Below are 26,835 nucleotides of genomic sequence, written 5' to 3'. Positions count from 1 at the left end.
GTGGCACACGCCTTTAATCCCAGCACTCGGGAGGCAGAGCCAGGAGGATCTCTGTGAGTTCGAGGCCAACCTGGTCTACAGAGCGAGATCTAGGACAGCCACCAAAACTACACTGAAAAACCAAAAAAAAAAAAAAAAAAAAGGTAGAGACAGAAGGATCCCTGGAACATAGTGACCAGCCAACACAGCTGAATTGCTGAGTTCCAGGTTCAGTAATAGATCCTATTTCAAAATAAGAAGGAAAGTGATAGAAGGACTAAATATTATGGACTGCTGACATCCACATGCATGCATATATATTTGCATACACATATACATATAAGTGCACATGCATGAACATATACACACACAATCCATAGGTAAATAAGTAAGTAAATAAAGTTAATTAATTAGAAAATAATAGACAAGATGGAGTTTATATAGAAGTGTGGATTTACAAGGTAAGTAAGACACACACTTTAAAATAGAATAAATTTCAAAGATGTGTATCTAAGAGCCTACTTACTGCCACTACTTGAAGATGTCACAGAAGTCAAAATTTGGAGGTCTTCATTTCCTTTTCCTACTCCAAATAGGTCCACATCTCAGCTTTTGACACTACCTAATTGCTTAAGCCAAACTGCTAGTCATTCTAGATTCCTCTTTCACTTTCCTATCCTGTCAAATTTGCCTCCATCACATATCCTACAGCCGTCAGATTCTCTCCATCTCCCTTGCTGTTGGTCTAGTCTGTACTGTGTGAAAGGGGTGGGGGAAATTCACCATAAAGACATGACATTTAAACTGACCTTTGAAAAGGTGAAGAATTGTGATGTCATCTACGTCATCCTGGTGAGAGCAATGGTGGCTTCAGGCTCTAGAAGCATCAGTGTGTCTTTTTACTTCCCTTTCTGAATAACTGCATGCCTAAGTCATTAGTAGTCAGGAGCAAGGTCCATGGAAGGGAGCCTAGAGAGTGGAGCCAGCATCTCCTTGGACAGCCTTAGCATGACAGAGACTCAGACAACAAGCAGGAACAGGGGATCAGAATCTGAGGAGGGTTGGCAGGGAAGTGGTCCTGTGTGGGGTTGCAGATCCTTAAGAAGGAGGCAGTCTTGTCCATATTTGAGTGATGGAAGCATCCATGAAGATCAGCTTATTTGGGGTTATGAAATGGGAGTCCAAGCAGGATGAAGGAGTCCACAGAATATTTATTACAACAAAGAACAAAAGAATAACTTTGGAGTAGAGAGGGATGGCAGATTCACTTTACATAGCAGATAAGGAGCATCATCCTTGATAGAATACATGGAAGTCAAATGTTCCCTGTTAGAATGCAGCAGAGAAGCTAGAGTACCACAGTTATAGTGACCATGAGAAAAATCTGTCACCTGGACTGGATAAAGAAGTGACTCAAGAGCCAGTAAAGAGTCAGAGACAACTCCTGTTCTTGGGGGGGGGGGCAGATGACAGGAGGGACTGGGAAGGAAGGATGGGGGAGGAAGCTGTGGCTGGAATGTAAAATATAGATTAATAAAAAATGACTCAAAATAGGAGACATTCTATGTAATGACTGACTACCATGGATTCTTCAAATATAACTGACATCCACAATGAACTAAAAATTTCATATCTAGACACTCATACAAACATGGAAGAAGGAAACCTTAAGGAAAGCAATTGACCTGGGTGGTGGAGGCACATGACTTTAATCCCAGCACTCTGGAGGCAGAGGCAGGCAGATCTCTGCGAGTTTAATGTCAGCCTGGTCTACAGAGCAAGATCCAGAACAGCTAAGGCTACACAGAGAAACCCTGTCTCGAAAACCAAAAAAAAAAAAGAGGAAAAAAAGCAATTGAGTTGATTTCAGAACCGTATAGTCTTCCTTCATCGCCTGTTATCCTTCATAATCAATTAAATATCTGTTGTTTCTATATAATGTCTGTAGGTTCAAATGGGCAGTATTGTTGCCATTTTTGTGCATGTTTTGTGCATTGCTGAATCCTTAGCGTTTAATAGAGTGCCTGACATATAGTCAAAAAATATTGGTTAGTTGCATAAATGGAAGAGAGAGGAAGAGAGGGAGGAGATAGAAAAAGGAGGATGGAGGTGAAGGGTGAGGAGAAGAAGATGGAGATGGAGAGTGAGTGAGAGAGAGAGAGAGAGAGAGAGAGAGAGAGAGAGAGAGAGAGAGAGAGAGAGAGCGCTAGCTACATGTCCATAGAGTAGGGACTGAGAATTCTGCCAGGATCCAGTAGTGGTGAGAACCATCCTGTCCACCCACCTGTTTTAAAGTCTGGCTGTAAGACAGGACCTGGACCCTCAGCAGAATCCTTGTCAGTACTGGCACCCAGAGCAAGGGAAACTGGAAGACTGCCAGCAGGGAGTGCCAACCTGAGAACTTGGCAGCCCTGTAGCATCTCTCAGAACTAATATGCATCCAGAAGAGTCCATGACCACAAAAGTTGCCTTTGCTCTGCAGCTCTTGGCAGTGAGTGAGATGTTGGAACATCCCCCAGGGTGTGAACTGTCATCCAGGTGCATGTCTCTCATATTACCTTCAGAGAGGAGGTCATGACTGAGCCTTTGGAATCATTGGGGGTGGAGAGAAGGTGTAGGAGGGAAGCACTCCAGGTAGCAAGAAAAGCTTAAGTAAATATCACCCCCCCCATACAGAACATTGAGACCATGGAAGTACTTTGATATTGTAATGGATAGAGCATACTGGACGATTGAAGTTGAAAATGCAAAAGACTCCCTGCTTATCGGGGAATGTGGATGTCACCATGAGGCAATAGAGAGCCACTGCAACAGCCGTTTTCCCCTGGTGACATTTCCCTTCTGAGTGCCATTGGGGAATAGTATGGGGTGGGAAGCAGACCACATGGGATGATTTTAAAAGTTCTTAGTAAACAAAGGGCTTTGTCTAGGGTAAAGGAGTGATTATCAAGAGACAAGGCCAGGTAAGAGGCAGAGCTGTGGGCTAGATGTGAAGGGTAGAAAATACAGGCACATCTGGCAGATGGTGCTTTCATTGAGCTGGGCGTAAGTGAGATTTGTTTGGACAGGTAACATTTGAGAAGCCCACATGCATCACCCTAGTAGAACTTCCAGTCAGTAATCAGATACCGGCTGAAGAGTTCAAGAAAGAGTCAAGCCTGTAGACAGAAACGGAGATCATTAGCTTATAGTGGAATTCATGATAGCAAATGAGATCACCCACATCCTTTGGAAATTTCCAATGCTTAAAGGATGGTCATAGGATGCTGGGGAAAGTAGCCCAGCTGTTTTCCTAAATCAAGGAAGGGCAGAATTTTACACATGGGCATGGTAAATTGTATTGACTAGCCCTGAACAGGACTTACACTTTAGTGGAATACATGGATTAAGAGGCAATTGAGAGCTTTTTTCTGTGATGTTGGGTATTGCTCCCATAGCATCCCACATGCTAGGCAAGTGCTCAACCACTGAGAAGCACCCTCAGTCCTCACTGAGTGCCTTTCTGAGAATTGGAGGATTCCCCAGGGGAAGTGGAAAAGCAAAATATGACACCACTGAGATTCTAAAGGAGATTTTTCATCTAAATCCATTCTTCCATAAATATGTAAAACCTTCAGAGTTTGATGGGCAAATGTTTTCTTGTTTCAACATCTAGGTTTCTCTATGGAGGTGTCAATTATAAAGAGGATCTGCTTCAGACTAAAGACCTGAATTGCCCATAATGTGAAGCCATTATTCTGTTTGCTGCATTGTGTCCCCCAGGAAGATATATTGAAGGCCTAGCCCCCAAGTCTCTCAGAATATGATTTTATTTCAAAATGCATTCATTATAGATGGAGCCAAGTCAGAGTGGAGTCGTAATAGAGTGCTCCCATAAAGTCAAAGTGACAGTGTCCTTGTAAGAAGCAAAGAGAAAGGGGAAGTGCATTGTGCAAGCCAAGATTAGTGATGCAGGACCTTCAAGACAAGGAATGCCAAAACCCAGCAGCTACCATCAGAAGCCAGGCAGAGGCTAGGAAGGGATCCACCTAGTCCATAATATCTGTTGTTTTAAGCCACCCATGTTGTGATACAGTTCTGCACTTACACGTACCACATCCACAATTTCAACCTATCAAATAGTGAACATCTCAAAGAATAATTGTACCTGTACTGAATGGGGATGGGCAGTATCTGTTATAGCTGTTGCCTAAATGGTGCAGCATAAAGTTATTTAAAATGCATTCACATTGTGTTGTGGGTTAGAAACCTACCTAGAGATGTTGTTTCTGGTGGTTTGAATAAGAAATGTTCCCCATAGGCTCGAGTGGTTGATCATATGATCTCCAGTTGGTGGAGCTGTTCGCTGAGGTTATGTAACCTTTAGATGTGGCCTTACTGGAGGAAGTATATCACTAGAGTTTAAAGCCTTGTCCTGCATTCACTTAGAGCTCTTTGCTTTGTTCTTATAGTTAACATGTGATTTCTCAGCTTCCTGCTCTGGCTGCCATGTCTCCCTTCTGTGATGGACTATTATCCCTTTGAAACCCAGAGCCAAAATGAGCACTTCTGTAAGTTGCCTTGGCTATGGTGCTTTATCATAGCAATAGAAAACTAATGCAGATTATTTGAGGTGTACATGAACAGTATGCTATTTTACACAAGGGACTTGAGAATTCATAGATTTGAGTATCTGGGGTGCGGGGTTGGGGGGGATGCTGGAACAAATGCTCTGGGAGCACCCTGAGATGACTATCATTTCTTATAGTCCAGGCTAGAAAATTTCTACAGTTGTCAAGTATAAAACAGTGGCATTGCTCTAGCTCCCAGCAACAGAAAAAAATCACAAAGATGGTTACTGTGAAGACCTCACTCAGACACAAACTTCTGGCCACCAGAGCGAAGTGACAAGCTGAGAAGTAACAAAAGTGTTGGTGATGCTCTGAAGAGTTTAGGCAATCTTTGCTCTTTGGGTGATTTAAACTACTCAAGTCTTTATTTCTTAAAATTTGAACTGGAAATCTAAATTTATATCTTTGATTTGTTCAACAAATCAAACTAGATTTTCAGCCTAGGTAGAACTCTTCCAGTGATAATAAATAGCACCAGCCACAAAATAATTAGAGGGAAAATGAAATGGGGGATGGTGGCAACTTTTTTATCTTTTACTTCATTCTCATGAATAGATTTTATTTTTACAGCAGCTTTAGGTTTGCAGAAATCTAAGTGCAAAGACAGCCTATAAAATCACAGTATCCACTTTGCTAATTCCTTGTTGGGCACAGTTTCCTATGCATGTATGTATGTATGTATGAATGGATGCATGTATGTATGTATGTTATATGCACAAATGTGTGTGTTGATGTGTGAGCCTATGTGCACACATGGAGGACTTACTCCCTTGAGACAGATTCTCTCCCTGAATTTGGAGCTAAACTGGAAGCAAACAAATCCTAACCACCACCCCACCCCACTTGGCCACACACACACAATGTAGTGCTGGGATTACAAGTGCACATATGACCATGCCAGGCTTTTTACATGGGATCTAGAAATTTGAACTCAGGTCTTCAAGTTTGTGCAGCAAGTGTTCTTATAAGCTGAGTCATCCCTTAAGCCTGCTTGCCCTATTATTAACATGATGCATTAGTATGGCACATGCTTTACAACTGATGAATCAATATTGATACATTATTACTAACCAGTCTTTAGTTGGCATTAATGTTTACTTTGTGTTGTACAGTTCTATAAGGTTTCCAGTATACACAGTGTCGTGTATCCCCCACTGCAGCATCATTAAGAATAGATTTATTGCATGGAAAATCTTTGTGCTTTACTCATTCATCTTCCCTCCCCTCTCTTGGGATCCCTGATATCCATGATCATTTACTGCCTCTGTAGTTTTGCCTTGTCTACAGTGTACCACAAAATTGGCATAGTCTAGAGCCTTTTTGGATTCACATTTTTCACTTCCCAATATTCATGCAAGGTATCCATGTCTTCTTGTGGAGTTATATTCTTCTCCTTCTCCTGGCTGAAGAGTATTCTACTGTACCAATGTGCCCAGGTGTATTACTACCTATTGAAGGACATTTTGATTGCTTCTGAATTTTGGAATAAAGAGTCTGTAAACATTAGTATGTTTATATGTGAGCATACATCTTCAACTCATTACAGTAAATAACAGTGTAATGACTGGATTGTGTAGTGAGAGCCTGTTCGGCTATGTAGAACCTGCCTTTCTCTCAAAGCAATTGTAGCATTTTGCATTTCTACCAGCTTTGAATGCTGGTCCACACTCTTTTCAACATGTTGGGTTAACAGTGGTTTGGGTTTTAGATATTCTGATAGGAGCATAGACATATCTTGTTTTAGGAAAGAAAGTTTTCAGGAATGAAGAGCTTAAAGCTAGAAATTGACATCTCCAATATTCTAAAGATTTCCACACTCTGCAATTTTCCTTCATAAATATGTAAAGCCTTTGGAATGTTACAAATAAGGGTTGCTTCAAAAATAAAGTTTCAGTTTGAGAAGAAATGTAAAAGTCTGTTCTGAGCAGAGCAGTGATAATGGCTAACTGTTGCAGAACTAGAGCCATTGTCCTGTTTTCTGAGGTCAAATGATTACCTAGATCTCTATTTACCTTTTCCCTACACACACAGCTGTCTGCAACTTCAAGATGGAATTTTCCCCGTTTCTCTTTCCTTGTCTCTGACCACACTTTAAAAATCTGCATGTTTTCTGGGCATGTCGGCTCACACCCATGATGGTAACACTTGGGAGGCTGAGGCAGGAGGATCACTATGAGTTTGAGGGCAACATGGGGTACATAGTAATTTCCAGGCCAGCTGTGGCTAAAGAGTAAGACCCTATGTCTTAATTAGGGTTTGTATTGCTATGAAGAGATACCATGACCATGGCAACTCTTATTAGCAAAACATTTATTTGAGGGGGCTCTCTTATAGTTTCAGAGGTTCACTCCATTATCATCATGGTAGATAACACGGTGACATGCAGGCAAATGTGGTGCTGGAGTAGTAGCTGAGAGTCCTACATCTTGCAGGAAACAGGAAATGCACTGAGACACTGGGTGGTATCCCAAACATAGGAAACCTCAAAGCCTGACCCCACAATGACACACTTCCTCCAACAAAGCCACACCTCCTAATAGTGCCATTCCCTATGAGATTATGGGGGCCAATTACATTCAAACTACCACATCCTATCTAAGACAAATAACAAAGTAATGCCACCTACCCCCAACAAAACAAAACTCCAGTAATCTGCTTTCATGTCTCATAGGGTCTTACTGACCCTTTCCATTATTCCACAGTCCCCCACTACCATGCCTCACTTCAAATTTTCACCATTTGACTATGAATATATACTAAATGAAAGAAACCAAGCAAAAGACACAGTGTATATGGTACTTCCTATGTATTTTAAATATGCATATTTTATACAAATGTATAAAAATTATATTTTATATTAAATATATATTATATTTATGTTTTCATTTTTAAATATAAAAATTCAGATCAGTAAAACAAATTTTAACATTAAATTATGTTGCAGCTGGATATAGTGATGCATGCTATAATTTTAGCATTTGGAGAGCTGAGGCTAGAGAATTGCATTAAGTTTTAGGTCAGCCTGAAATTTATAGTGAGTTCCAAGCCAGCCTAGACTACAGAGTGATACTTTGTCACAAAATGACAATAAAATTGTATTGCTCCTTTGTCCTGAAAATGTGTGACTTTCTATGAGGGTCTGCTAGCCTGGCAGCCTAGTTCTTTACTGTGCAATTGTTAACCAAGGAACATGGGTGAAACATGAAGCTCTCACCTCATCTACACTCTCTACTAGGAAGTAGCTGTTTTCTGACAATCCTTGACAGCATGCTTGATAGCTGAGGTCTAGCCAGAGGGAGGCTTATAGTAAATCAAAAAGGTAGTTAAAGGCTGGGAATGGAGCCCATTTGGTAGGGTGCTTACCTACCATTTACAAAGCCCTGGATTGGATCCCTAACACCACATAAACTGAGCATGTTGGTGTAAGCCTGAAATTCCAGCTCTAGAGAAGTGGAAACAAAAGGATGAGAAAGGTCATAGACATCTTCTGCAACATAGAAAATTCAAGACCAACCTGGGCTACTTGAGGACCTGCCTTAAAAATTTAAAAAAAATTTAAAGAATTTCATGGGATTGGAGAGATACATCAATGATTAAGAACACATACTGCTCTTGCAGAGGACCCAAGTTTGGTTCCCAGAACTCAGGTCAGGAAACCCACAACTCAAGTACCAGGTAATCCCATGCTTCAGGGCTCCAAGGGGGCTGCTCTTATGTGCACCTCCATATATATACACATACATATTCAAAATAAGATAATAAATCTTTAAGAAGTAATTGCATTCCTTTGATCAGGACTATGTTATAGTTGGTGGGGTGTCAGCCTAGTGTGCAGAAAACCTTGGGCTCCCTCTGCACCACATTAAACTGAGTGTGGTGGAAGATACCTATAATTTAAGCACACAGAAAGTAGAGGCCAGGGGATCAGAGGTTCAAGTTCATCCTGTTGGAGACCAGCTTAGAATACATGAGAATGTCTGTCAAAAACAAAGCAAAACCTAAGAGAGAGACAAGTATCACATGTTTTCTCTTATTTGTGGATCCTAGATTTTATATAGATATGGAAAATCATATATGTATATGTGCCAGGAGAATAGAAGGGAAACTAGCTAGGGAAACCAAAAGGACTAATGGGGGAAGGAGCTATGAGATGAGAATGTTCCAAGCATACCATATACTTTATGAAAATGAAGGCGAACATCATGTACAATGAATATAAGCAAAGCAAAATTTCGAAAATGGTGGTCTGCTTAAAAATGGTGGAAATGAAGTTAGTCAACAGGGTTCCACTTTCTAATTTCCAAGGCCTAGAAGCTCTTGAAATTCTAGGTATCTTTCCTGTAATAGACATTGTTCTCTATTAGTGTTCTCAGAGATGATATTGTATCTTCACAAAGACTGATCATCTGTTCATTAGTGTCAGACTGAATCTTCAGAAATAGTTGCTGTATTGGAAAATGGGATTAAGGGGACTTTTTCCAAGTCCTGTCAGTCTGATTTCCTGGGGGTCCAAGGAGGCTGGTTCCTTAGTTAAAAGTCGTCAAGGGCAGAAGTGGTTGAATTTTTCTCTGTGGTCTGTAGTTGGAAGTTTTCCTGTGTCCCAGCCAGCTGGTGGTCAGGACAAATCTCTCCCACTCATGTCCTCCAAGTAAACACACAGAGGCTTATATTAATTATAACTGATTGGCCATTAGCTCGGGCTTATTACTGACTAGCTCTTACACTTAAATTAACCAATAATTCTTATCTATGTTTAACCATGTAGCTTATTCTCAGTTCTGCCTTGTCATCTTGCTTCCTCTGTGTCTGGCTGGTGACTGCTGACTCAGCCCTTCCTCTTCCCAGAATTCTCCGTGTCTGCTCACCCCACCTATATTTCCTGCCTGGCTACTGGCCAATCAGTATTTTATTAAACCAGTGTACAAAAGCATTATTCCACAGCAGTGGTCATAGATTTTTGTCCTTAATATAGTTGAATTGGGGATTAGAAGTGTTCAAAGTCTTTCCCCCTTGCTGTGCTCAAATATTTAACAAAAGCAACTCAAAGAAGCAGGGGTTGATTTTGACTCATATCATCATGGTGGAGCAGGCATGATGGTGTACATGTTGTGCTTCCATTCAGGAAAGAGAGATTAATGTTTATGCTTTCTCCTTTTTATTCCCTCTGGGACCCTAGCCCATAGGTTGGTGTTAGGAGCTTCTTCCTGCCCCAGTTAATCCTTTCTGGAAACATCCTTATACATACATAGCAGTGCATTTCCATGGAAAGTCTAAATCCCCTCAAGTTGATAATGAAGATGAACCATTCTGTGGTCCTTCTAGTTTTGCCATCTTGTGCTTTTCTGAATGTGAGTGTATCTGAAGCCACCCCATGCCCATACTACATCCTCAAATGATGGCTTACAATAAACACCTCCACTTCTTTGCCATCTACCTGTACCTTTTCTTTGTGGTCTAGAATTTTCTCCTTTTTTCCTTGCGTTGACTGCATTTCCCTTACATAACACTCAACTCTGGTGGTGACTCAACCTTTCTTAACAGTTTTTCTAGTTGTCCTCAAGGATCCTTTTTTAGTTTTGTCCTCTTTAAAGCCATTAACATTGACCTTTCTTCACTCCATGCTTGAAACTCACCCATTTAGACTGCTCATGCCCATTTTCCTTTGGTCTTTCATATTTTTAAAGCAGTAGTTCTCAACTGCGGGTTGCAACCAGTTTGGGGGCGGAATGATCCTTTCCCATGAGTTGCCTAAGACTATCAGAAAACACAGAATTGTAATTTACATTACAATTCATAACAGTAACAAAGTTACAGTTATGAACATAACTTTATGGTTGGGGGTCACCACAACATGAGGAAATGTATTAAAGGGTCACAGCATTAGGAAGGTTGAGAACCACTACTTTGAATGATTCTACTGATGCTTCAATAATGACACTTTCAAATATGTATGGGTAGTATAGCCTTTTGTGCTGGGTTCCTCATTCTCCAGTGTTTCTTTGGATACACATCTTCATGGAGATATCCCAAAGGTTCCTGAAGCTCAAGAAACCTCAACCTGAACCCACTGCCTCCCTTCGAACCCCACTACTCCCCTTTTATTTGGGCTGGTGGTTTCACTTGAGCAGTCAATGGGCTCACTGTATTGCTTCCTCTATTCCAACCTGCTCATCCTTTTGTTGTTGCAGTGAGAAGTTGTTCTCATACTTCCCCTGCAAAAAATAAGTTGTTGCTGTAGTAATAGTCACAGTGCTCTGGATCAAAGCCTTCAATTCCTCCCACTGGACCAGCAAACTCAATATAAATTCCTCTCTGGCATTATGTCTTTCCTCGAAATGACTCCATCCTATCATTATTGCCTCTCTTTCTACTTACTGCTCACCAACTTGTACCCAAGAAACCAATAAGGCTACACATTTGTCTTAGTTAAGGTTTCTATTGCTGTGAAAAGAACCATAATCATGGCAACTCTTATCAAAGAAAACATTTAATTAGGGCTAGCTTACAGATTCATAGGTTTAAGTCCATATCATCATGGTAGGAAGCATGGAAGCATGGCAGCATGCAGGCAGAGACACGGTTCTAGAGAAAGAGCCCCAGAGTTCTACATCTGAATCAGTAGGTAACAAGAACAGAGAATGACACTGGGTCTGAGTTGAGCATCTGAAACCTCAAAACCCATCCACAGTGACACACTTCCTCCAATAAGACCACACCTACTCTAACAAGGCCTCACTAATAGTGCCACTCCCTATGAGCCTATAGGGCCATTTTAATACAAACCACAACATTTGTGATTTATAATCTTTTTTGGCAACTTGAAACAAGCTAGAGTCATCTGAGAAGGAACCTCAGTTGAGAAAATGCCCCCACAACACTGGCTTGCAGGCAAGCCTGTGAGGCATTTTCTTAACTGATGACTGATGTGGGAGGTCTAAGCCCATTGTGACTGGTGCTGTCCCTGAGTAGGTGGCCCTGGGGTATTTAAGAAAGCAGGGGAACTAGCCAGTATAAATGGTGATCCTCCATTGACTCTTCAGTGCCCGCTTCCAAGTTCCTACCTTGAGCTCCTGCCCCAACCTCTGTCATCGATGATGTATTGTGACCTGAGAGTTATACTGTGAAGTAAACCACCTCCTCCCTGTGTGGTGGTAAGCATTTCTCTGAGTCCTAACACTCGCCACATTGCTTTTGGCTGTGGTGTTTATCAAAGCAATTGAAAGCCAAAGAAGACAGTATTCTGCTCATTTCAATCTCCATGCCTCCTTTCTTGTATTTCCCTCTATTTAAAATGCCTTTTGACAAAATGCTGTATTACATACTTACGATCACTGAGGCAGAAGGATTAAGAGTTCTAGGCTAGCCTGGGTTATGGAGTGAGGCACTATTTAAAAACAACCTAAACAAACAAACGAACAAAAACCCCAATCTAAACAAAAATAGTAGTAAAACCCTATCTGTCACAGCAAAATTACTGCCATGCTTTCAAGCCTGTTTTGGCTATCTACTCTATGGAGTTTTTCTGGATCTCTTAACCAAATATGTCCTTTACTCATTTGGGGAATGTTCCTTATATCAGAAGTAGTATGTTTATAGCTGAGAGCACATGTTGCTATACCAGCACTCCCCTTTCCCCTTAATAGTAGCTGATGTTTTAAAGCTAGGCACATGATCACCTTAAATTGCCTATATTTTCTAGCATCCCCTGGGGTGCTGACCAATTAGACGATAAGCCAAAGTTGATGTGCATAATTTCAGGGAAATATTCTTAAAGGTAAAAGGGCGTGCAGTTGTTTCCTTATTCCTGATGGCCAAAAAAGGAAAATGTGGCCAGCGCAGTAAATAGCATCTTTGACTGTAAGATGACTTTAAAACTGAACTGTGTGCATGGCAAAACCATCACAAAGAAAAGACAAGTAGTCGGGTTAGCTGGAAAGGCTGCTCAGCAGTTAGGAGTCATTGCTGCTCTTGCAGAGGGTGGGAGTTAGGTTCCCAGGTCACGCGGCTCACAAGCTCCTGAGAATCCTCTTCTGAACTCTGAGTAGACTAGGTACACATGTGTGCACATGCACACACACCCTCCCACACAAAGGAAGGAAATCTTTAAACACTGTTCATTTATTTAGAAAAATAAAGAAGGAGGTTGATCTGTAGAATGCAGACATTTGGTTACCACCTCGATGAAAGAAACTTTTTGTCCTGTGTATCAAGCCTAGGCTTCTTTCCTGAGCCAAAGTCATTTATTTCTCGCCTCTGGATACACATCTCCCTCAACTGCCCCAGTTATTATAAAGTGCCATTGTACCTCTTTTGTTTTTAAGAATTACTGAAGGTGAAACAGAAATGAAGTTCTGTTGTCTGGGGATTTTCTGCTGGTGGTGAGCCTAGCTGGCCTCATCTCACATAATCCCATGTAGCTCAGCCCTTCCTGCTTTTTCCCCTCTTGTAGTGGTTTCTTTTTCTTTTCTTCTTTTCTTTTTATTTATATTCTTATTTGGCTTTTTGAGACAGTCTCACTTTATAATAGGCACTTCCCTTGAACTCAGTATGTAGATCCCACTGGCTGTGTACTTAAAACTATCTGCCTTAACCTCTCCCTAGTGCTGTGATTACTGGTCAGAGCTCCCTATATTCTCTTACAGCTGAGGTCTTGTCTCAGTTCTCAAGAGCTATGCCATAGGTTGTGAAAAATAGATGAATTAATACATATAAACTAGGAGAATAACAAAATGGCACATATCAGGGCCCTTTAGTAGCACAACTTCAAATCATGAATTTTATTACTTCCTGAGAAGCAAAGTAGAGCACTGTCCAGAAGGGGCATTATGAACACACAAAGAAGAACATTTATGCTAGTTCGGGGAGCCAGGCTAGCCAATTGTACAGCCATGACACTTAGACTGAGGCATGGGGAAGAGTGCTGGACAAATGGGAGAAGGGTGAAAAGGCCCAGGTGTTCTGGTGGCCTTTGGCAGGCTTCAGATCTCAGCCTGCTGGACAGCATTCCTTGCAGACACTGCAGCTGCCTACAAGGAAGAACAGCATGTGCTTGTCAACTGATAAAGAAGGGCCTGGAGGGCCAGGTCCGGGCAAATACCGAGGGCTTGGCCTTTGGAAACAAACCTTCTAATCCCCTGGGAAATTGCAGGGCAGAGTACCACTGATCAGAGGGAAATTGACTGCCACAGGATTCACTGTGTCAAGGCAGGGTAAGGCATCCCGGGTGACATTCTGGCAAGCAAAGTCAAGCAAGGATCATGTAGAAGTGGCCAAATTGCTTTTGCATCTACATTTTCAAAGGTCCTTAGATACTTAAGAATTCCTGTTTGCTGTGTTCTGTGAAGGGCTGAGTTAAGAGACCTCAACTGCTCCAGTGTATCCCAGGCATGCACAACCTTAAATTAGAGGAGCTAAATAAAGCTGTGGCCTGTCCTTTCTGAAAGTTTGCCAGCCGCTGATACAGATCGTGTAGGACATGGGGCCTCATCTGGGCTGATCTCCCAGGGGACAATAGGACTTGCTTTCTGGCTCAAATCTCTGACATCAACCCTCCATTTTAGTCATGTATCTCATTTTCAAAGCCATAAAGGGCTAAGGGCCTTCAGGGAGTGTGGATTTAGTCCTCAGCATGCCAAAGGGTTTCTTGTGTGGAGGATGAATGATTGATTCCTGGCTCCACACAGCCTGCCCCACATTGTTCTTTTCTTTTGCTTAGCCCAGTAATCTTCATGGCTTGTAGAGGTGCCCTTTGACTCTTGAGCAATGTCTGAAGCCCTCTTTGAGTTTAGCATCAGTAAACACTTCAGACCTCCCAGGCAGCTCAAAGTCATGCTCCACATCACCTTGTTTGGAAACATCACCATCTGTTGGATTTCTCTGCATGTGCTCTCAAAGACTTGCCTGTGTTCTGCCAATTGAGGCCATCCAGGACTTGCTGTTTCTGCTGTGCACTGACATGGAGATGGGTATTTGAGGAAATCAGAGCTGGGGAGGGGGTGGGCAAGTAAGATAAAATCCACCATGCCTGGGGTTCCCAAGCTGAAGTGTTGGGTTGGTTGCTATCAGCAGCACACCGTGACCCCCTAAATTACTTCTTCTAATGTCATCAAACTTGGGGGGCACAGCCTATGCCCCAAGTTAGGTCTAGCCACACATTCTCAAAAGGGCCAAATTAAAGGAGACAAACAGCGAAAGGAGATTTATTCAACGTAGCCACACTGGGAAGAGGGACCAAGGGATCCCGCAACCCTTCCACTCCCACCCTCAAGTTCATCTTTAGGGCTGTAAAGTGAAGTGAAAGTTTAAAAAGAGGGCCACAGATAGATACAGCAAAGCAGTCTTGGTCAAGATAAGGTATGGTCCTGCCAGGCATTGATGTCTGGGCTTCAAGTTCATCCTCTAAGGTGGTCTGACAAGTTGTTAGAACTGTGTGAAATCTCATTCGAGGAGACAAGTTCCCCCTTAGCTGGGGACTTTTCCTTCTCCCAGTCTGGGATTCCTAGGAAATTCTCTTTCTTTGGAATCCATTGTTTTCAATATTATGATAGTCATATTGAGAGACAATAGTATCTCTTTATTTCTGTCAGGACCATTACACTAAACAGTCTCATTGTGCTACTGGCAACCTGGATTGCCACTGTAGGGGCCATGAGAGATTTTCAAAGGGTGGAAAGGAACTAATCACTACCCTTTGCTTCATAGGAGACTGAAATTCAGTCTCTGGAATCTGGCAAGAGGCTGGGTTGTCTTCTTAGCATGCTCCATCCCAGGAATGTCCCCCAGGTCAAGGAACTGAGTGCCCAGCATAGCTATGAATCCTTTTGCCCTTACTTTAGCTAAGGCGTGTCTTAAATACTGCCTTTGTTAGTGGCAGCACGAGGAGCAGAAACACAACATACTCTGTCCTAGTAGAAACAAAATGTCTGGCCCTTTGAGTCAAGACTAGACTCAAATAATCCCTGCTCTGCCACACCCACCACCACTTGTCTATTTCTGATATTCCGTCTCCCTGGTTGTACAATGGGATCATCATAAGACCTAGGTTTTGTAGCAATGACACAAAAGGTAATTTTGTTATAATGAACCCTTCATGCTCATTGTAAAAGACAGTTTAAAAAAATTCCTTTTTATTTTTAATTTTTTAATATTATAATTAATTTTACATATCAGCCATGGACTCCCTGTTCTCCCTCCTCCACCTCCCCTGCACTCCCCCAATTCACCCCCCATTCCCATCTCCTCCAAGGTAAGGACTCCCCTGGAGATTCAGCTCAGCCTGGTAGATTCAGCTGAGGCAGGTCCAGTCCCCAGTAAAAGACAGTTTTTAATTAATTTGTTGTATTTTTGTTTTTGAGACTGAGTCTCATGTAGCAAGGCTGGCCTCAAAAATAGCTTGCTATATAGCTAACTGAATATGACTTTCAATATCTGTTCCTTTTGCCTCTGCCTACTGAGTGCCAGGATTATAAGTGAACCATCACACCCTAATTAAGTTCTGCTGGGTATAACACCCAGGGCTTTATGCAAGCTAGCAATATGCTTGGGAGCAACTGAGCTACATGCCCAGCCCCAGCTGGATTTTTTAAATTTGGCAATTTCATACATGTATACAATGTGTTATGATTAATCTCACTCTTCCTTGCTACTTTTATTTCCCTCCCATCCTTGTCAGCCCCTCCCTGTTCCCCATTACTAGTACCTTTCCTATATTTATGACTTTTGTTTGGGTTTTGTGATTCATTTAGCTTAACCAAGGCCAACTGCATGACTACTAAATTGGAACTACCCACTGGAGCCTGGTGGGGTGGGCCATCCATGGGTACTCAAATGAAGGCAAATTACTCCCCACTCCCTGGATCTATCAGTGTCCAATGGTCTAGCAGTGAAGGGTAGGACTCCCGAGGCCCCTTCATGCCTGCCTAGCTGTTGGCAGGCCCATGTGTGCAGTCGCGATGCAGGCATCCAAAGCTGTTGTGAGTTTTTAACTGTGCTTCTTGTGTCTTGCCCTGGAGATGACATTTTGCAGCACCTCTCTCTATCTACTAGCTTTGACACTCTGTCTGTCCCCTTTTCTGCAATATTCCCTAAGTCTTAGATGGGATGTTGTGAATGTCTTGTTTAGGGCTGGTTCTCAGTCACTGGTTATCCTCAGCATCCTGGGTAGCTATGAGTCTGCATTCACCAAGAATGCAGAGAAAAGCTTTTCTGATTAAGGCTGAGATATAAACAGATATTTTAGACAGCAGTTTGGTGTTGTGTCAATTTAAATAAACAACAATAGTAAGTTCCCCCCTAGGATCTATGACCTCCCTTTTACATAGTTAACTTTTATTAATTAATTTTTTTTTATTTTATGTGTATGGCTGTTTTGCCTACAAACAGTTTCCTTGTGTGTATGTGTGTGTGGTTGTTTTTTTACTCTTCATTCTTTGGGAGGCTCACCACCCAGATCACAAATAAATACACACAAAGACTTATTATTATTTATAAATGCTTGGCCTTAGCTTGGCTTATTTCTTGCCAGCTTTCCTCAACTTAAATTATCCTATATACCTTTTGCCTCTGAGATTTTTCCTTTTCTTACTTGTATATATCTTACTTTCACTCTTACTCTGTGGCTGGCTGTATAGCTAGATGGCTGGCCCCTGGTGTCTTCTCTCCTTCTCTTCTTACTCCTTCTTCATCCTCTCCCAGATTTCTCCTTCTAATTATTCTCTCTGCCTGCCAGCCCTGCCTATGCTTTTTCCTGGCTTGCTATTGGCCATTCAGCTCTTTATTAGAATTAGGTGTTTTAGACAGGCAAACTAATACAGCTTCACAGAGTTAAATAAATGCAACATAAAAGAATGCAACACATCTTTGCATCGTTAAACAAATGTTTCACAGCATAAAAAATGTAACTCATCTTTAAATAATATTCCACAGTGTGTGTGTGTGTGTGTGTGTGTGTGTGTGTGTAAGCCACCATATGGTTTCTGGGAATCAAACCCAGGTCCACTAGGAAAGCAGTCAGGGCTCTCAAAAGCTAGCCCTCCCCCTAACCAGATGCGTTTGGCTGACTTTACAGTACCATACATGGTTTCCATCTCATAGAGTGGGCCTCAAATCCAACTAGCACTATTGCACAGCTTGGCACATGCTACATGAAAAGTTGGTATTGACATTCATTGTGTTCACAGTTGGCTCTTTTCTCCCTTAGCAGCCTGTCCAGCACCTTCTACCATTCCAAAGTTGGAAGCAGGGAGGATATCTTGAGCTCAGCTCTGGCTTGTTTTCTCTGTATCTTGCAACCAAGGTGTGAGCTAATGTCAACAATGAGATCTTATCTTCTAGTTATGGTGGGCAAGCAAGAGGAATAAAAAGAGTTTGTATTGTTTGGGGGGTTTCTGGGAACTCCCTGACAAATAACTCATAAATAAGGTGGTGCCTCATCCCAGGCACTAGTTTGTTGTTATTGTTGTTGTTAAATAAACCATAGTTTCTGGGGGCAGCTTTTTCTAGCCATGCAGGATATTTACTTCAAATTCTTTTCTTTTTTTATTATGAATTATTGTTTTTAAAATTTGGCTACAAGATAGTAGATTCCCTATGCTTTTTTCATACCCCCTTCATTTTGCTTAACCCTTCCTCTGCCTGCTAGTCTCTCCTAACTGTCCACCTACTCCCTGCTTTCCACTACTCTCAGTGTTCTTCCCATCTACTTTTATATTACCTACGTTCTGCTATCCTTCATCCCACAAGACAACACCCTCCCAATCGCATCTTTCTACTAGAAGTCAAGAGACTTCTACAGGAACTCCAAGTTGAACACACAAAATTAGAATTGAAGCTGGGATCCACATGTGATGGAGAAGACAGGACATTTGTTTTTCTGGGGGAGAGGAGGTTGGAGGTTTTATAAAGAGCTCAAGTGTTTTCTTTACCGTCTTAGCCAAAAGTCTCTCCTCAACATTGGTCCTTACTTAGAATAAACAAGAAAAATATCTATGTAGCATCCAACAAAATGAAGTCTTTTCAGAGGCAAAGATTTTATTTAAATTATATATCTGTATCAGATCTGCCTCGTTTCTTTATTGGACTTTCTCTAACCTGAGTACCATCTATGTCGTAGTATCTTTTGCTTTGCTAGATGGATTCTCTCTTAGGACCCAAAGAGTTGATGAGTAGGAGAACTTGCTGCCCATGAGTGAGGACCTGAGTTCAGATCCTAGCACCAACATAAGTAAGTAGCAGGGTGGGTTGGGGATTTAGCTCAGTGGTAGAGTGCTGTGGCTTGTGCTGTTTCTCTGATCTTCCAGCGTTCACCCCAATACCTGGCTCCTTGGGTTTGTTTTCATTAATAAGACAACTTAAGATTCGCATTACATCAGTGTGAGAATAAGAACTCCAGCCTGAAAGAAGACAAATGCCCTCTATGATCACCTACCTACCTTGGTCTTCCCCTTGCTTATTAATATCCTGCCTGAGAGGGTTACACATATAATGAGAGGTCAACAGTACAAACGAGAAGAAACAAGGCAGAGTAACTTTGACCTCACAGAGCCTTTCCCAACTTTTCAAACATTCCTGGCCAAGTGGCACAGTTTCCAAGAATCACACTGAACTCCCAGTGAAAAACAAATGAGCACCACAATTGAGCAACCACCCCCTTCAATAATCACATCACAGCAAAGACAGAAACAGCATGCTTGCTCAGTTGCAAGCAAATCATATCAGAGACTTGGATGGTTAACATTACCAGGCAGCTTGATGGAAGTGCACAGAGAAAGTCTTCTGTCACCTGGATTCCAGGTTTTCTAGATTGGATGACATTTGAGGAAGATGCACCTGTGTTTCGCTTGTCCTTTTGCAAGCCTATCCTCCCACCTTAGCTTTTATTTATCGTCTCTTGTATTCCATCCCAACGGCAGTTTCCCCTTCCTCCTCTCTTCCCAGCCCCTCTCCCACATTCCTTCACTCTCCGCCAGATCCACTCCTCCTCTGTTTCCCTTCAGAGAAGAGCAGGCCCCCCAGGGATATGAACTAAACAAAGCATAGCAAGTCACAATAAGACTAGGCGTAATCCGCCCCGAACTGCCATCTGGATCAGAGGTGAGTGCCTGGGGTTATAGTCAGAGAGGCATCCGCCCCTGGGTCCCACCCCTGGGCACCATCCTGGGAGGACCTGCCCAACTTGGCCCCAGTTTCAGGCCAATCGGTGGGCCCTGTGGGAAAGCTCCCCTTTTCCCAGACTGCAGGCAGACCATGCAGTCTCCACACCCTGCCCCCACTCCCATTGGCCCGAGACCCCAGCCACTTCCTGAGACTCAGAGACCAGCCCCCAGCTCCCATCCACTCCAGAAATCCCATCTGGACAAGAGACCAGAGAGACCCTCCTGTGGACACTACAACCTCAATGCCTTGCCCCCACACCCATCTGCTGGAGACCCCAGCCACTTCCAGAGACTTAGAGACCAGTATCCAGTATTTCATCCTGTCCCGGATCTCCCATCTGGACCAGAGAGCCCCCAGCTCCCATCTGCACCAGAACTCGCATCTGGACAAGAGCTTCCATCCTGTCCTGGAACTCCCATCTAGACAAGAGGAGCTCCCATCTGGACAAGATAAGGAGACCCCAAGGACTTCCTGAGACTCAGAGTCCAGCCTTCCAGCTCCTATCTGGCCAGCACTCTCATCTGGACCAGTGCTCCCATCCAGCCCAGAGCTTCCATCTGGACCAGAGAGAGGCTCCCTAAATCTGTCAGCTGTGTCTGGACCAAGTACACTGATAAGACCAAGAAAAAACCCACAAGGAGATGGGCAGATGCCAAGGCAGAAGTACATACAACAAAATAAAGAGCAATACAGCATCACCAGAACCTAGCCCTTCACCAAGAGCTAGACCTGAACATCACGGAATGGGAGAAGAAGAAAACAACCTTATAAGTAACATCATGAAGAGGCTAGAGCCTTATATAGAAGAAATCAAAAATAAAGTGGAGGAACAGACAAACAAAAAATGGGAAGAACGTCATAAAAACTAGAGGAAAGGACAATTAAAGCAGAAGAAAACAATAAGTCCCTGAAAGAAAATCAGGAAAAAACAAGGGAAACAGTTCAAGACCTGAAGAGGGAAATAGAAAAAATGAAGAAGACACTAGCAGAAGGAATGCTGGAAATAGAAAATCTGAGTAAACAAACAGGAACTTCAAATGCAAAGTCTCCCAGGAGGAACAGATGCCAGGAAAATATCAAATTGAGAGCTGAATTCAATAAAATAGAAATAAAGAGAATAATACAAAGGATTAATGAAACAAAGAGTTGGTTCTTTGAGAAGATCAACAGCATAGACAAGCCCTTATCCAAACTAACCAAAAGACAGAGAGAGAGCATCCAAATTAAGAAAATCAGAAATGAAAAGGGGGACATAACAACAGACAATGAGAAAACCCAGAGAATCATCAGGTCATACTTCAAAAACCTCTACTCCACAAAACTGGAAAATCTAAAAGAAATGGATAATTTTCTGGATAGGTACCACATACCTAAGTTAAATCAAGACCAGATAAACCATTTAAATAGTCCAAAAACCCCTAAGGAAATGGAATCAGTCATTAAAAGTCTCCCAACCAAAAGAAGCCCAGGACCAGATGGTTTCAGTGCAGAATTCTACCAGATCTTCAAAGAAGACTTAATACCAATACTATTTAAATTGTTCCACACAATAGAAGCAGAAAGAATATTACCAAACTCCTTCTTTGAGTCTACAATTACCCTGATTCCTAAACCAAACAAAGATGCAACAAAGAAAGAGAACTACAGACTGATCTCCCTCATGAACATTGTTGCAAAAATACTCAATAAAATACTGGCAAACAGACTCCAAGAGCACATCAAAACAATTATCCACCATGATCAAGTAGGCTTCATCCCAGGGATGCAAGGGTGGATCAACATATGAAATTCCGTCAATGTAATACACCATATAAAGAAACTCAAAAACAAAACAAAACAAAACAAAAAAACCACATGATCATCTCACTAGACGCAGAAAAGGCATTTGTCAAAATCTAACACCCCTTCATGATAAAGGTCTTGGAGCAATCAGGAATACAGGGAGCATACCCAAACATAATAAAGGCAATCTACAGCAATCCAACAGCCAACATCAAATTAAATGGAGAGAACTCAAAGCAATACCGCTAAAATCAGGAACTATATTATTCAATATAGTACTTGAACTTCTAGCCAGAGCTATAAGACAACACAAAGAGATTAAGGGGATACAAATTGGAAAGGAAGAAGTCAAGCTCTCCCTATTTGTAGATGACATGATAGTATACATGAGTGACCCCAAAAATTCAACCAAGGAACAGCTAATAAAAACCTTCAGCAACATAGCAGGATACAAGATCAACTCAAGAAAATCAGTAGCCCTCCTATATACAATAGACAAACAGGCTGAGAAGGAAATCAGAGCTACATCACCCTGTACAATAGCCACAAATGATATAAAATTCCTTGGGGTTACTCTAACTAAGCATGTGAAGGACCTATATGACAAGAACTTTAAGTCCCTGAGAAAAGAAATTGAAGATGTCAGAAAATGGAAAGACCTCCCATGTTCATGGATAGGCAGGATTAACATTAAAAATGGCGCTCTTACCAAAAGCAATCTACAGATTCAACACAATCCCCATCAAATTACCAACACAATTCTTCACAGATCTGGAAAGAATAATACTCAACTTCATATGGAAAAACAAAAACACCAGGATAGCCAAAAGAATCCTGTACAATAAAACAACCTCTGGAGGCATCACAATCCCCGACCTCAAGCTCTACTATAGAGCTATAGTAATAAAAACAGCCTGGTACTGGTATAAAAACCAACATACGGACCAATGGAATCGAATTGATGACCCTGCCATTTACCCTCACACCTATGAACATATAATTTTTGACAAAGAAGCCAAAAATATACAATGGAAAAAAGAAAGCATCTTCAACAAATAGTGCTGGCATAACTGGATGTCAATGTGTAGAAGGCTGCAAATAGATCCATATCTGTCACCATGCACAAAACTTAAGTCCAAGTGGATCAAAGACCTCAACATAAATCCAGTTACTCTTAACCTGATAGAAGAGAAAGTAGGAAGTACTCTTGAACACATTGGCATTGGAGATCACTTTCTAAATATAACACCAGTAGCACAGACACTAAGAGAAACAAGCAATCAATGGGTCGTCTTGAAACTGAGAAGCTTTTGTAGAGCAAAGGACACGGTCATCAAGACAAAGTGACAGACTACAGAATGGGAAAAGGTCTTCACCAACCCCACATCTGACAGAGGGCTGATATCCAGAATATATAAAGAACTCAAGAAATTAGACATCCAAATGCCCAACAGTCCAATTAAGAAATGAGCTATAGAACTAAACAGAGAATTCTCAACAGAGGAAGTTCAAATTGCTGAAAGACATTTAAGGAATTGCTCAACATCCCTCATTATCTTGGAAACGCAAATCAAAACGACTCTGAGATACCACCTTATACCTGTCAGAGTGGCTAAGATCAAAAACACAGAAGACAGCTTATGCTGGAGAGGATGTAGAGCAAGGGGAACTCTTCTCCACTGCTAGTGGGAATGCAAGCTTGTACAGCCACTTTGGAAATCAATATGGCACTTCCTTAGAAAATTGGGAATTCATCTCCCCCAAGACCCAGCTGTAGCACTCTTGGGCATATACCCAAGGAATGCTCAATCATACCACAAGGGCATTTTCTCAGCTATGTTCATATCAGCATTGTTTGTAATAGCCCGAACCTGGAAACAACCTAGGTGCCCTTCAACTGAAGGATGGATAAAGGAAATATGGTACATATACACAATGGAGTACTACTCAGTAGAGAAAAACAATGACATCATGAGGTTTGCAGGCAAATGGACAGGGGGACCCATGGCATATGTGTAATATTAAAACATAAATATATTAATAATAAAAAAAAGACTAGGAGCAAACCCTCATTTCAAGGCTGGATGAGGCATCCCAGTAGGAGAAGGGCCACAAAAGCTGTCAAAATAGTCAGAGACACCTTTCACTCCCCCTGTTAGGTTTCACACAAGGACACCAATTTGCAAAATCATTACAAATTTGCAGACCTATGTAGGTCAATCCTATATAGGCTCCCCGATTGTTGGTTTACTCTATGTGAGCCTCTGTGAGCCCCGGTTAGATGATTCTGTAGGCCATTTTCTTGCACTGTCCTTGATAACTCTGGCTCATACAATCCTTCCTTCCCCTTTTTCTCAGGATTCCCTAAACTCCACCTGATGTTTGACTGTGAGTCTCTGCAATCTGCTCCCATCAGTTGCTAGATGAAGCCTCTTTGATGACAATTATGCTAGGCTCCAGTCTACAAGTATAGCAGAGTATCATTAGAAATTATTTCATGTCAAATGTCTTGCTCTGATTAGTTAAAATAAATAAAGTGCTGATTGGCCAGTAGCCAGGCAGGAAGGATAGGGTAGGAGGGATAAGGAAAGGAGAATTGTGGGAAATGGGAGGCGGGGTGAGAGAGACACCACCAGCCACCACCATGACAAGAAAGATGTAAGGTATCAGTAAGCTATGAGCCAAGTGGCAAAGTATAGATTAATAGAGATGGGTTAATTTAAGATAGAAGAAATAGATTACAAGAAGCCTGTCACGGCCATACAGTTTATAAGTAATATAAGCGTCTGAGTGATTATTTTATACATGAGTTGTGGGACCGTAGGGGCTTGGTGGCACCTGGAGAAAAGCTCTTCAACTACACTCCTTCATGTGGCATGGGTATCAAGTTGGACCATAGGTTGGCCACTCCCAGAAGTTCTTCTGCCCACTTTTACCCCAACACATCTTGCAGGCAGGGCAGAGATTAGGTCAAAGGCTTTGTGGCTGGGTTGGTGTCCCAATCCCTCCACTGGAATCCTTGCCTGGTTACAGAAGATGGTTGGTTCAGACTCTGTATCCTAGTATTCTTCCCCAGGATCACCCTAGTAGATTTCTGGGAGGTTCCATTGCACTAGGTTTCTATCTTGGCCTCAAAACACCCTCCAATTTCAGTTGTCTTTCCCAGTATTCCCTCTCCCCACACCCCTTATCTATTCCCTCTTTTGCCCATCCCCACCCACCCTCAGTCCACTAGAGAAATCTATTAACAACAGCCTACAAAATTGGAAAAGGTTTTTACCAGTCCCATATCTGCCAGAGGGCTAATACCCAAAACATATAAATAACTCAAGAAACTAGACATCAACAAACCAAATAACCTAATTAAAAGTGAGATGCAGATATATACATAATTCTCAACAGAGAAATCTCAAATGACTGACAAATACTTAAGGAAATGTTCAACATCCTTAGCCAACAGGGAAATGCAAATCAAAATGACTCTGAGATTCCATTTTTCACCTGTCAGAATGGCTAAGATAAAAAACACAAGTAACAGCTCATGCTGGAGAGGATGTGGAGCAAGGGGAAACACTGCACCATTGCTGATGGGAGTGTAAACTTGTATAGCCACTTTGGAAATCAATATGGTGGTTATTCAGAAAATTGAGAATCAAACTACCCTAAGACCCAGCTATACAACTCTTGAGCATATACCTGAAGGATGGTCCATCCTACCACAAGGACACTTGCCTAACCATGTTCATGACAACTTTATTTGTAATAGCCAGAAACTGGAAGAAATGTAGATGACCCTCAACCAAAAAATAAAGAAAATATGTTATATTTACACAATGGAGTTCTACTCAGCTGTTCAAAACAATGGCATCATCATGAAATTTTCAGGCAAATGGATGGAACTAGAAAAAAATCATCCTGAGTGAGGTGACCCAGACCCGGAAAGCCAAACATGGTATTACTCACTAATAAATGGATATGAGCTGTAAAATAAAGGACAGTCATGCTACAATCCACATCCCCAGAGGGTGTAAGTAATTAGGAGAGCTTAAGTGGGGGGCATACAGATCTCCCACCTTATCTTCTAAAAGTCATACCATACTGTAGATATGTGGGAAGGAAGTGAAGTTAATAATTAGGTGATCAACAGAATACCTGCAACATGGCAAACATCTAAAGCTCATATTTCCTTTTTTTTTGTTCCTGTAAAATTCCAAGACCAGTCATTAAAAGACAAGCTTTTCTTCTGAGAAAAATAAAAATAGACTACCATTGCTGGGTATATACTTGAAGGGCTCTAAGTCAACACACCACTGAACTAACTGCACATCCTTGTTTATTACAGCATTATTCTCAGTGCCTAAGATATGGAACCAGCTTAAGTACCCTAACAACAGATGCATGGATGAAGGAAGTATAGGATGTATGTGGAGTGGAATATTGCTCAGTCACTACAAAGAACGACATCTTCTTATATATAAGAAAAGAAAAAGAATATACTCACAAAACAGGTTATCATATGATTTCTTTCATTTGTAGAAGCTTTTAGAAAAGATATAAAATGGTTACTGAACAAAGAGGCCTTGAATTTGAAGGAGAGCAGGATGAACCTCTGGGATTGTTTGAAGGGAGGAAAGGAAGGGGAAATGATGTAATTAGATTATAATCTCAAAAACTAACAGAAACAATTGTTTAAAAGATAGAAAAGTAGAAGGAAGATTATCAGGGAACAGGAAGGGGACCAGTAGGAGAAGGAAGGTCAGGCGTGGGGATGATAGGTGGTAATGTAACAAAGTATACACTCTATGTATCTGTAAAAATATCATAACAGAAATCATTAATGTATACAATAAACTTATACTAATAAAAAGATAAATTGTCCTGTATAGAAGTTCCAAAGCAATGGTCAAAGATGATCTCAGTATTATCTCATGAATTCAGGAACTTGAGTGCAGGGGCAGATATTAGCACTGAATGGAGGCATACTTTCAGTGATGCTATTTGCATACACACAGTGGGAGATGTGAGCAGGGGCAGACTAGGGTTGCAGAATTCTCTGGGAAGTAGGTAAAGCAAGAGAGATAACAGAGAGCAGAGGTCAGAGTTAGTCAGTGGAGTCCTGCACGTGTGATCTGAACTAACAATTCCAGGCCTGCCACTGACTGATACTTTATCTGTTTTTTCTCAACGTCCATTTCCTCCCTAGTAAAATGGAATCATAAGAATTCTTGCACCACAAGACTGCAGTGAAGAGATGGAATGCTCTTGACTATGGGAAGAGTTCAGTGCAGTAGTGGGATTATTAGTGTCCCCA

This window comes from Onychomys torridus, chromosome X (assembly GCF_903995425.1).
Source record: "Onychomys torridus chromosome X, mOncTor1.1, whole genome shotgun sequence".
Taxonomy (NCBI): Eukaryota; Metazoa; Chordata; class Mammalia; order Rodentia; family Cricetidae; genus Onychomys; species Onychomys torridus.
This window is presented reverse-complemented; position numbering follows the sequence as displayed.